The sequence below is a fragment of the Mytilus trossulus genome, chromosome 2 (genome assembly GCF_036588685.1).
Source record: "Mytilus trossulus isolate FHL-02 chromosome 2, PNRI_Mtr1.1.1.hap1, whole genome shotgun sequence".
Lineage (NCBI taxonomy): Eukaryota > Metazoa > Mollusca > Bivalvia > Mytilida > Mytilidae > Mytilus > Mytilus trossulus.
Genome location: NC_086374.1, coordinates 72835993 through 72849646, shown reverse-complemented (window position 1 = coordinate 72849646; position 13654 = coordinate 72835993).

Below are 13654 nucleotides of genomic sequence, written 5' to 3'. Positions count from 1 at the left end.
AAATACCTTACCAGATAGCACGAACGGACGCCTAACGGATAAAAACAAAGTTGTCCGTTGACAAACCTGTTTTCAGTTGGAACTACGTTGATGTACTGACCAAATAAAACGAACCCGTAATGAGTATTTAAAATCATTGACTACCACTTCTTCGATTCATTTTCTGATTTGTGTGTTGGTTATTTTTTTTGGCCCTCTAGTTGTCTGTTTTACTAAACAGATATCTTTCAAATAAATTTCAACTTGCTTCTCTCATTTCATTAAGTTTAAGGACGTTGTTATTCCGAGTTATAGACAACGATACGGTTTTGTTGATGCATATAATTGCTAACATCCAATCAATTTGAACTTCGGTAGATAGTTCTTTCAGCTTCAAGCATATCACATCTGTGTATTTTGACATTGTTAGGTTTAGGAATTTTTGTCAGATGTTAGAATTCTTAGTTTTTTTTTTACGTACAATGCTTTTGCCCAATAACTCTCACTTTTCTTTTCATAGAAGATTTCAATAGTTCTTATAAGGTCATCACAAAATCAAAGCACATTCTTCTCTAGAGATTTGAGACCATAATAATGTCAATGCTAAAGATAAGGTAATATAAGGAAATAATAACAATACATTTTATCCTTTTTCCTCGTCATAAAGCAAATCAAGTAAGCCAAATAGGAGTATCAATGTTTTAGATACTTTTATTTCTTAAATACCTTACCAGATAGCACGAACGGACGCCTAACGGATAAAAACAAAGTTGTCCGTTGACAAACCTGTTTTCAGTTGGAACTACGTTGATGTACTGACCAAATAAAACGAACCCGTAACGAATGCATAACGGACACACACCAGATATACAACGTAGGAGAAACGGAAACGTACCGGACAGAACGTATGTCGAACGTGCCTCCAACGGACAAGTACCGCATAAAACGGACACCTAACGGAAGCGTATGGGATAAAACGGGCGAACAAGAAATACGGAAAAATTAAAGGCGGTAATAATAATTTGTGTTAATATAAATATTCAAAATAATTCTGTGTAACTTGTGTGGTTTATTCTTAAAAATGCCACCAAAGGGCAGTGTCATGCCTACATAAGAGCTACCTTATAATGAAGACGCGCCATCACTCTAAGTTTGAGTATGAATAACAAAAATTCATGAACCTCAAGACATCTGACATACCAATAATTGGTATTCCTGACGCGAAATTTTCAATTTTCATTTATCCGTTTCAGATCCGTTCATCATCTGCTTTATCCGTTATACGTCCGAAAGAAGCCCGTTGATGAATTTGTATACGAGACGTCCAACTGATGTATAACGGACAAGTAACTGATACAAAACGATAACGAAAATGACGATTACCGTACAAAACGGACGCCTACTGGATGACGCGAAATTTTCAATTGTTATGTATCCGTTTCAGATCCGTTCATCATCCGTTTATCCCTTATACGTCCAGTAGAAGCCCGTTGATGAATTTGTCTACGAGACCTCCGGCGGATGTATAACGGACAAGTAACGGATACAAAATGGAAACGAAAATGACGAGTACCGTACAAAACGGACGCCTACTGGACGTTTAAACGTTGCGCACGATGTCCCTACAACACGACGTTACACCAGCACGACGTCAAAGAGAGTTTTCGGAAACGTTTGACGAACATTTATTCAATTTGCAAGTTTCATTTCCTTTATTTTATGTAGTTGGTTGATTCTAAATCTGTCTCTATTAATTTTGTGATGTCTATTTATCATGAATTTATTTACCTCAAGTTGTGGAAATCGATTAAATAAGTTTTACCCTTAACTCTCCTTAAAATGTTGTATTTTCGTAAGTAATAAACGTGAAGGAAGAAAAATGGGACAGAATAATACGGTTTTCAATAAATGAATTATAAAAAAACTTTAATCGCAGGCTGCTAAAAATGCATGGTGCATATCATCTGTCATTGCAAATTTTTCATAACTTGATTCAACCCTAATACAAATTTATCCGACACTATGCAAGTAAATATAAACATACCCTTGATGAATTTGAATTGAATTGTATTAAAAATTTGCTTGACACACATAACTTGTTGTAATACAACCCGCATTGAATAAAATTATTATAACCCGATCTTAAAAATTATTTTCACAGCCATTTGAATTTACTTGCTTTTAAAATGTACCAATCTTCTCCTGAATAGTACGTATAATACGGGGTGGCATTAATTCAAAGAAACCGTTTTTGTCGCTATTTCCGATAAGTCTTTCAGTTACAATAAGATTAACGGTACCAATTTTCATGCACCAGATACGCATTTCGACGTGCACCGTGTTTTTTTCCGACAACAAGCAATTTGTTTTTTTTAGATAGAAGTATCAGGAATGTACAATGTTACAAATTTTGCACATGTAACGTTTGGAATTTTTGACGTTTTTCGACGTTTGGACAAAATGGCTACCGTTTTGTTATGTTTCATAGCATTTTATTCCTGTAAGAACCAAGTATGCAGTTATTAAAAAAGAATCTAGACTTTATGTTCTTTTCGTGTATCTAACTTTTGTCTTGGTAAATTATAAATTACTTATTGAAATATCAGGTAAAAAACCCGCATAAATTGCTTGCACAAATGGAATATCAAATTGGACAAAATGGCTACCCCTTGAAAAATGATTGTGTAGAGATGGTTTTATAGAATCTACATTTTTTGAACTCACGAACAATGAGGCAAACGTTTGTTCTTTCGGAAGATGTTAATATCATCTCACATTTTTTAGACATTTTTAGCTATGTCTTCTTATAAAACTATCCTTTAGCCATGATGTACTGAAACTTTCTTATAATCAATTAAACGACTGATTTCTTTCTTATTCCAGCTTAATATGCAACCACCGAGTCCAACGAAATTCGACAAAAGAACGGCTTTAATTTAATCAAGAACTGACACATTTCGTTGCTTCCGCCAAGTTTCGAGAAGATCAGAGAATAATAAATAGGTTCACTATACATAAGAGAAAAAACCGTTGTTCAAAAATGTAACGTTGGATATCCGTTTTTTTTTCACATAGCTTTGTTGTTTTAATCCTCAAATATACTAGCTTGTTGTTCGGTGTGAGCCAAGGCTCCGTGTTGAAGGCCTTACTTTTACCTATAATGGAGTACTTTTTAAATTGTTACTTGGATGGAGAGTTGTCTCATTGGCACTCACACCACATCTTCCTATATCTAGATATTACTAAGTATATGACCAAGAGCTATAAGAACGTAAAGGAAAACATATACTGAATTAGTTTTTATAGTGGTTAGTGTTTGTTAACATTTTATTTTGTTTTGCGGAGGAAATTTCGAAGATTCTGTTTTAAATCATAGGGGTTGTAGGAACAGCGTGCGTGACGTTTTAATGGACACATCATCCGTTAACGTTAGACGTCCGTTCAAAATTTGAACATGCTCAAAGTTTTCCACCGCACAGAAACGACGTCGACGGATAAAACGTACGCTAAAATGGACATACATCGGATATGTACGGACGCCTTACGGATAAAAACAAACCTCAAACGGAAACGGACTGATTTGAAAAAAAGTAATCCGTTAGTCATTCGTTTGAGCTATCCGTAATTTAAGATGTGACCGAGGCTTTAATGCTCTTTTGATATTTAATATGAATTTCAAATTCAAGATGCCTACTTTATCTGACTTCATCCTTAACGTGTGAAAATTGTATCTGAAAGCCCCAAATGTTAATGTACAGATGTTATCCTTTCGTATTATGATGGTAAAACGAGTTCTGTTAGAACATGATCTAAATGAAAACATGTTTCCGATGCATTTTTCCCTCTTTTTTATTTAGAGGATTTATTTATGAGAAGATGTGAATTTGAGTTTTTAAATTTAAAAGCATCTCTTTTTTTTATATATAGAAGTGTTATCTGCTTGGAAACGTTTCAAGGAAATTAGTCTTGTTTGATAATCTTTCATTTTCAAAGTAACCCAGATAGAATTTAATTGCAGTAAATAATATTTTTGTTCTAACTTTATTTACATACTATAATTATCATTCTCCGCTGGTATTTCGTATTTTGTATTATGCATTATGTATTATATGTTCCTTGATGGTCACCTTTATATTTATATATATTACATACCTCTTATAAAATTCGTATATTGGTGTAAAATTCAGTATATGTATCCTATAAGACGTATTGCTTTCGGAATAAGGTATAATTACAAAGTACACCATCGGTTTAAAACTATTGATTTATTTCTTACATTAATACTACGTCATTTACAGTCGAATTATTTAATTTAAAGATTATTTTGAAAACTTCTCGAATTACATTTCCTTATTTTATATTTATCATATATATTCACCAGTTCAATAACTATATGGACGATACACAAAGTACACAACGAGACACCAACAGGTACCAGATCTTATGAAAATGTTTCTTATACAATTGAATACAACCTCGAAGATCTGGAATCCGTATTGTGTGTTTACTTTGTCTACGAGGAACTGAAATTTAGCGGATGGGAGGTAGACGATTGTAAAAACAAAGCTGTAGAGCATCATGTAATGTGTAATGATGCAGTAATTAGGGGCATGCATAAAGGTAACAGTTATCTATTCAGACATTATTATACCATATACCGGGAGTTATATCATCTTGACCGGCCTGTCTAACACATTTGCATATTTTAATTTTAATTTATCACTTACCTGAGTTTATTAGACATACCATTGTAGTTTTAAGTCGCACGAATTCTTATACTGATTTTTGATTTGTGTCTCTATCCTATTTTTTCTCCCATTTGTTTATTTTAGTCCTGTCATGTAATATTGTCATTTTGATGTTATAATTAACATTGCAATTAAAGCGGGAGGTTCGGCATGCCACAAAACCAGGTTCAATCCTTCATTTCCCCCTTGAAATGCCTTGCAATGAAAGTATGAATCAAATATTTAGAATAATATTTCAATCCTGATATATCTGATGAGTGTATTAACAGACAGGTATACATGAACCTACTATCAACAGACAATTTAATGTCTAAATTTACTGTCCTTAAAAAAATTTAAAATAAACAAGTGTTGCTATTGACCACCCATAACCAGATTGATAGATGTCACAACGCCAAATCAATATCAATACCATTTGGTTGCACAACATCATTTTGGTTCTTCACTCGTTTGGATTTTAACTCATGCTATTTGGATATCGATACAATACCACCTGCACTGTTTCTTAAAAAAAATGAGAATGGTAAAGGGGAATGTGTCAAAGAGACAACAACCCGATCATAGAAAAAACAACAGCAGAATGTCACCAACAGGTCTTCAATGTAGCGAGAAAATCCCGCACCCGGGGACGTTCTTTAGCTGGCCCCTAACTTGACAAATATATACAAGTTCAGTTATAATGAACGCCATACTAATTTCCAAATTGTACACAAGAAACTAAAATTAAAATAATACAAGACTAACAAAGGCAGAGGCTCCGGACAGGCGCAAAAATGCGGCGTGGTTAAACATGCTTGTGATATCTCAACCCTCCCCTATACCTGTAGCCAATGTAGAAAAGTAAACGCATAACAATACGCACATTAAAATTCAGTTCGATAGAAGTCAGAGTCTGATGTCAGAAGATGTAACCCAAGAAAATAAACAAAATGACAATAATACACAAATAACAACAGGCTACTAGCAGTAAACTGATATGCTAGCTCGAGACTTCAATTAAACTGACTGAAAAATTATGATTTTATTATATGAACATCAGGCACAATCCTTCCAGTTAGGGGTTTAGTACCATTATAACATAAATGAGAAGAACATAACCCGTGTCGTGCCAACAACTGGTTTTTGAATAAATGTGTGAGTTCCGAAGAAAGATAAAATTGAGAATGGAAATGGGGAATGTGTCAAAGAGACAACAACCCGACTAAATAAAAAACAACAGCAGAAGGTCACCAACAGGTCTTCAATGTAGCGAGAAATTCCCGCACCCGGAGGCGTCCTTCAGCTGGCCCCTAAACAAATATATACTAGTCCAGTGATAATGAACGCCATGCTTATTTCCAAATTGTACACAAGAAACTAAAATTAAAATAATACAAGACTAACAAAGGCCAGAGGCTCCTGACTTGGGACAGGCGCAAAAACGCGACGGGGTTAAACATGTTTGTGAGATCTCAATCCTCCCCTATACCTCTAACCAATGTAGAAAAGTAAACGCATAACAATACGCACATTAAAATTCAGTTCAAGAGAAGTCCGAGTCTGATGTCAGAAGATGTAACCAAAGAAAATAAACAAAATGACAATAATACATAAATAACAACAGACTACTAGCAGTTAACTGACATGCCAGCTCCAGACTTCAATTAAACTGACTGAAAGATTATGATTTCATCATATGAACATCAGGCACAATCCTTCCCGTTAGGGGTTTAGTATCATACCATCATAACATATATGAGAAGAACATAACCCGTGTCATGCCAACAACTGTTTTTAGTTCCGATGCAAAGACCTTAGTAGTGACTCAATATTAACGCCAAAATATGCAATCTTTAATGACTTGACAACAGTATCGTAATTATATCCCTTCTTAATAAGTCTATTCAAAGGTTTTGTAAGTTTCTGAGGTGAATACTGACACCTTTGTGCTTTATAAAGAATATTTCCATAAAACATTGGATGTGAAATACCTGAACTAGATACCTGTATTAGAAGTCTGCATGTTGAGCTATATTAACGAATGATGTCTTTATACCGATGTGACCCTATAAGTGAATCAATATTAACACCAAAATATGCAATCGTTAATGACCTGACAATAGTATGACTGTTTACGATATATATTTAGCTTATCTGCAATCAATTCCATATTCATAAAATTGAGAATGGAAATGGTGAATGTGGCAAAGGAACAACCCGACCATAGAAATAGACAACATCAGACGGTCACTAATAGGTTTATCTGTTGCAACTCTTGATTCTACTGAAGGCAAAAGGTAATACTAGGAATTAATTTTAGTTTAGGTGGCCTTGTCTTCAAGATCGTTGGTCACATTGTAGGATGTCCCAATAGCATGAGTTTGAATCCTGCAGAGTGAAGAACAAAAACTTGCATCCGCAAATTTGCAGATAGACCATTAAAGCATACACAACTCTTTTTTCACATAGCATCATGACAGTCGTTACAAAGCAACTTGATGAGCACACTTTTATTTTGAACCAGTAGTCCACTAACTCCACAATTAAGTACAGTGTCCTTTGATAGTGACGTGACTATGACTAAACTATAACAATGTCATTTTATTGTTTCTGACTACAATATCGTGCCAATCTTTAACATAAAGGACAGTTGTTTGGATAAAAGTGATTGACTGCCACGCCTTTATTAAACTGAAGTCATATAAACTTAGCCGGGCGTCTTGGTCCTATCAAATGCTGTGTCTACTGTCGAGTAGTGGACGAGAATCCCAGAAATATTTCAGATGTATTTACATATTTATTTAGGTTCCATTATTCGATATTTGAAAAAGAAACAAAATTTGTTGATATCTCTAATTGTTTCAGTATTAAAAGTGTTGAGTAACAAAGATAAAATGTAAATAAAGTTTGGAAAGTCGTACACACCCTTTGAATGATATTCATTCCACTGATATAACAGAATATCTGCAGGTTTTGAGATTTTTTGAGAATCGCAATTAAAAAAACATCATCAAAGTCTCATACAGAATTAGTTCTTTTTTCCTCAACACTGCCCGCCGAGGACAGTGAGAATGGGATATAAGGGATGTCATTCCCAAAAAAAAGCTGAACACCGAAATCCAAAAGAAGAAAAACAATAATTTTATACTGATCCCAAAAAATATTCAATTATTCCCGAATCCCAATACAAGACAAAATCCCTCCACCCCTAGTCCAATAATTTATTGGTATTCATAGTTCATATTGATTGAATTCAACGTAAAAACACCTGATAAAAAAAACGTTGAGGTTACATGAACTATATATTCTCGTACGGCTTTCGTCAATTATAAGTCCGACATATTTGTGTGCGTTGAAAATTGCACTACATACTTTTTTGTAGTGCACACTGAATAACCCACGTAGCTATTTCGTATAGACAGAAACAAATATCATAATCATTTCTTATAATCTAATTCTAATTTCCATTTAATAGTTATTAAATGTAACAGGATTATAATTTGATATTCCATACGCGCGTTTCGTCTACATAAGACTCATCAGTGACACTCAGATCAAAATAGTTATAAAGTTAGACAAGTACAAAGTTGAAGAGTATTTTTCTATCACATTTTTGTTCATAAAATACATACATGTAGTAAGTTTTTGCAAGCATAAACAAGACTAGAGTGTAAAAATGCATTGTCTGTTTTAAAGAGGATGTTGCGCTAGTAGAGAAAATGTATAAATTTCAATTGACAAAGAGAGGCACATTTTGACTGACTTTTATTGAGAATTGTTCCTTTATATTTTCAAGCAAGTACAATATAATCATTATGACACATTCGCACACACTCCTCTGTTTTCGCATAAATTGAAATCAATGGATCTCGTAAGATCTTCAATTTCAGGATATCTTTCACAATTGATTAGTTTTTGGAATAGCAATACTGAATATATCATACTAACATTTTCTTTCTTATGCACTGCTTTATTTTCTTTTTATGGAAGAGGATGCATTTAAAAAACAAAATTGACTATACGTCTTGAAAATGTACAATTTGCGTGTTATGAAATGGACAAAAGTAGTCCACCGATAATTCAGTAAGGATTCTACTTCGTTTCAATTATCTCCCCATTACGCAAGTTCATTTTCACAATCGTAGAAATGAAGCCATTGTAGGGACGACGCGCTGCCAAATTTTCTCCTAAAAACCGATAAGTTTATCCACATAGCACCATTACAATCCTTATATGCCAGTTGTATTTTAAAAGACAAATGTATTTAATGGCTAATGAGCATCAGTTAATGGGCTTGTTTGCATTGATTCAACTTAAAACTATTGTCTGATCGGTTGTCAGGTGGAATTTACGGAAATTCTTAATCATTTAAAAAAATTCTATTTAAATATTTGAGGAAGGGAAGACTAAAATTTTAAATGGTTGAAGATTATAAACCCTAGTTATCACACAATTTTTTTTCTCTCGAAGATATGCATTTTCATAATATAACTTAAAATACTGTCATCAAGTACTTTGAATAAAAATAGCTATTCAAACTCACCTACTCTGTGCTTGTGGTTCATTAGATAGGTATTTCACTTGACCCACATATTTCATCTTTTCGTACTGTGATTTTTTTATATGATAAATTTAACCTGTAGCTTTGATATATAAAAATTATAGAATCTGAAGCGAGATGATATATAAAATACTTTAGTTTTGTACGTTTTAAAGACAAAATCAACACCTCAAACACGTCCTTACATATTAAGGTGCACTCGATTTTCTCTATTCCATACAATTGTTAACCATTTTTTGGAATTTTTTCTTGAGTCACATAATGGAAGGGCAGACACGAAAACTACTGAACGAATAGATTGATATGTTCTCCGTCCGTGGTGATTTAAAAACAAAAAAGAAGGTTGTACATTTACTTCATCCAACTTGATAAACACCGATGTCGTCGACTTGATCTGTTGATATGTAATTGTTCTGAATCACTATGAAATAGATAAATTGAAAAATTATGCAAACGGTGCTTTTAAAATAAAACACTTCGTAATTAACAGTACAGTAAGCATTTATCGCCTTCTCTAGCAAAGAGCTTCGATTCTTTTGTTCTATTTCAACTGCACTGGTATTAAAGAGATAATAGTAACTGCAATTACGATTATCCCAATATGGCGACGGTAGATATAGGTAAAATCGTTACACTCATTTTTCTTAAATGTAGCATGCTTTTGTCAATAGTTACTCAGCTGCAAGGTTTATCTATACCATTACATCATATTTGAATCGTAAAGGTGCACTGGATTTGTCTAAGCGCTTTGAAAATTGCCGTCGAAAAATTCGGGATGATAATCGTAACTCGGAAAAAAAGATAATCGTAATTATGGTATTTAAAAATGGAAAGATAATCGTAACTGGAAAGTGTTTTATTGATATTGACACTAAAAACATATATCTGATAGCATATAATGAAGTTATGTCGATGAATTATATACGAAACGTTCCAACATCTTATGACATTTCTGTTTATGCATATATTATTAACAGTTCTTAGGAAAACAGCTACATATGTGTATTAATTTATGTGTTTTGATTGAGTTAAGTCTGCCAATTGATATTGTAACGTGTGTTTTTCTTTGTTGTGATTTTATGCTATTGTTTTTACACTAGTAATTTTGGGGCCCTTTATAGCTTGTTGTTCGGTGTGAGCCAAGGCTCCGTGTTGAAGGCCGTACATTGACCTGTAATGGTTTACCTTTTTATAAATTGTTATTTGGATGGAGAGTTGCATGTCTCAATGGCACTCACACCACATCTTCCTATATCTACATACTAGTATATCATAAAATTTAGTTTTTTTTAATAAATAATGCCGTTAGTTTTCTCGTCTAAAGTGTTTTACATTGTCATTCGGAGCCTTTTATAGCTGTCTATGCAGTATGGACTTTGCTCATTGTTGAAGGCCGTACGGTGACCTATTTTTGTTAATATCTGAGTCATGTTGGTCTCTTGTGGAAAGTTGTCTCGTTGTTAATCATACCACATTTTTTTTGGCATTTTAGCTACTTCATGACTGTCACTGAAAATTCGATATCTTAGAAAATAACTATAAACAACACAAATTTAATTTTGAATTATAACAATATGACATCATTTAAACATTTAATGCTATATAAGAATATAGAAAGGTTGGGATTTTTTGTGTATTATGAAATTAAGTAACGCGGAGTTCTTTGACAAACATGGATTTGTGTTCTCTTATAGTTTGGCCAAAAGCCCGAAAATGAAGAAATGAAGTTGATGTGGCTTAAAATTGTCTTACAAGAAATACTTATTCAAAGAATGACTGCAAAGTGAAGAATAAAATAACGTATATTCCGCAATATTAGAACCAAACTTATTCAAAAATTCATAAATACTCGGTATATGAAAAGTATAATGCATACATATGCATGGAAGATATTGTAGAGACAAATATTGAAGGTACTAAACAAGGAACATTTCTGTATTTGCATACTTGCCATATAATAAGTTATTTTATATTAAATGAAAACAAAAATTAGCCTAACCTAATTGTCATGCATTTTTCTGTTCAAAGAACAAAATATTTGTTGTAAAATCTATATAAATCTTTGTAATTAAACAAGTTCCGACTGTGATGATGTACATGTTATGCCTTCTGATGTAATTTATCAATATACATATTTGTGTGTGTTTTTTTCAGTCCGTCAAGTGTTTCGTATTAAGACTATAGGTAAGGCTAAAAAAAAAAAAAAAAAAAAGTAACTATAAACAAAAGTAACAATAAACAATAGTAACAATAAACTAAAACTATTTTAAATCCTTTATCATCCACACTATTTAAAGAAACGTCCTAAAATACATGGGTATTTGATCAAAACATTTGAATTAAATTTTTAAAATCATATATTATATCAGTATAAAATAGAAAAAAGGGAATCAAAGGGGGAAAAAATGGACGGCTATATTTATTGAATAATAAGGAAAGGGGAAATATGAACACTCATATCTACCGATAAAAGTATCAACTGTTAAATCCGATAACGCAGTTATAAAGTTATTCACGGAAACTTTTGTTCATTGCGCGCAGAATTTTAATATTAACGTGATATTGGAGGCAAAACATATATATGACATATGAAAATGTGGTATACGTGACTTTCATTTTGAGCAATGAATTGAAAGGATTGCACTTTTGGGATATGGGATATAGCTAACCCATCCCCCCTTTCCCCCTAAAAAAAAAACCAAACAAAAACGGACTTAAACGCGCACACAACATTGAAACTTTGAAAAAAATCAAAATATCTACTTACCACAATAGCTGACTCGACAGCTGCTTCATTTTCCGTATTTTTAACAGGTACATGTATATATCAAAAGGTTCAACAGCTAATAGAAATTTATTATAGGATATGCATGTCACTTGATGATCGCTGTATAACATCTCTTATATTATGTGATACCTCGAAAGCTTTTGATAATCATATGGTATGGCATAGTGGCCTCTTAATAAAACTAAAAGCGTATGGTATTGATGGAAATCTGTATAAATGGTTTGAAAGTTATATTTCAAATAGAAAACAAAGCGTGTTTGTTTCAAATGCTTATTCGCCTTTTGATAATACTAATGCAGGAGTTCCGCAAGGCTCTGTATTAGGTCCCCTACTATTTCTTATTTATGTAAATGACATAGCTGATAATTTGACAAGTCTAACTCGATTGTTTGCTGATGATACATCTCTTTCTTATTCCAGCAATAACCCTTACACTATAGAGGATGTCTTAAACAGCGATTTAGAACACATTTCAGTATAATCTAAAGATTGGCTTATAAACTTTAACCCTAATAAGACAAAGGCTATGATATTCTCCTGCCATACTTCCCCAGATGATATTGAAATAGAATTTCAAAACCAATTAGTAGAATTTGTCTCCTGTCATAAACACTTAGGGATTACTTTTGATTCCAATGGTAAATTCCATACACATATAGAAAATATTTTAAAGTGTGCAAGCACGAGATTAAATGTTCTTAAAAAAATGAAATATGTATTGAATAGAAATTATCTTGCTCGTATATATTTCACTTATTTAAGACCCGTTATGGAATATGCATGTGAGTTATGGGATGGTTGTACTCAACAAGAAGCCGACAATTTAGAACATGTTCAGTTAGAAGCAGGGAGGTTAGTAACTGGGTTGCCCGTGTTTGCTCAGGGGCGTGTCCAGGATATTTGAAAGGGGGCGTAGAATAAATTATTTTGCCGAGCGAAGCGAGGCGAATATTTTTTGGACCCTTTTTTGGCTTAAAAACATGAAATAATAGAGAATTGCACTAATGTAACGGTTCCTGACTTCTGACTTGGAGCATGTATATTTTATAGTTAAAGTGTCAGGGTTTGACATTTTTTATGCCGAGTTCTATCCATTAATTGTCTATGGTATATTAAAATAATTGGATGGATCTTTAAAACAGCAGTAGACCAATAACGTGAAATTCCAAACTCAAGGATATAAGGAGTTACTTAACATTTCAATTCCTAGGCCAGGATTTTATGAACGAGAGGCGTGATTACAGTTGAGGGTCCATGGGGAAGCTCAGAAGCTCCTGAATTTCATCAATTTAGCATCAAATTATGAAGTAATCCCTCTATTTTTGATTAAGTTCGGGTTTCGTTGAACGACACACATGATATAAGACAAATAAACACTGAAGAATAAAGTTCTTTCGTTCTGAGTATTGCTTTAATGTGGAAATATACATATTTCTAGTATACATGTACCTTGACGCAAAACCTAAAATGAACACAGAAAAATACTGACGGACTCTCATTTTCAATTACTAGAGTGGATTCATTAGAACACTTTTACGTGGATTTCTCATGACGTAATCGTCAATAATTTTATCAAAAGCAAGTTTAATGTCTCTGTGA